Below are 475 nucleotides of genomic sequence, written 5' to 3'. Positions count from 1 at the left end.
TCATGACTGACTGCAGATTCTTTAAATGATGACCTGGAGCAGATGGGTGCTACACAGGCTGGATAGGCTGCAGTGCCCAAAGGGTCAGTCCCCAACAAATTATTTAAAGTGTTGATTTAAGGAGTGAATGAATGAGTGCTATCTAGCATTGATCATGTTAGAAAACAGCATCCAGTTCTTCCAGAAACGGTACATTACAGTAGCTTCCTACCAGTGGACTCGTTTGAAACAAATCAAGGTATTTTATTTTATCTCAAGAACTTCTGGGATTATTCTGTGGCGTGCGCTTTATGACCAATTATAACTTACACATTAAGTTTCTACTGAAAGGGAAACTCTGTGCTTCAGCCTTTATGAAAAAATTGCCAGTTTTCCTCTATAAATATAGTTTTATAGGGGAAAACTTAATGGCTGAAAGTGGAAATACTTTTGTTTAAGAGGGAATGTTGCTGTGATGTTGTGGGTGGTTTAATTT

This window comes from Chiroxiphia lanceolata, chromosome 5 (assembly GCF_009829145.1).
Source record: "Chiroxiphia lanceolata isolate bChiLan1 chromosome 5, bChiLan1.pri, whole genome shotgun sequence".
In the NCBI taxonomy this organism is placed as follows: Eukaryota; Metazoa; Chordata; class Aves; order Passeriformes; family Pipridae; genus Chiroxiphia; species Chiroxiphia lanceolata.
This window is presented reverse-complemented; position numbering follows the sequence as displayed.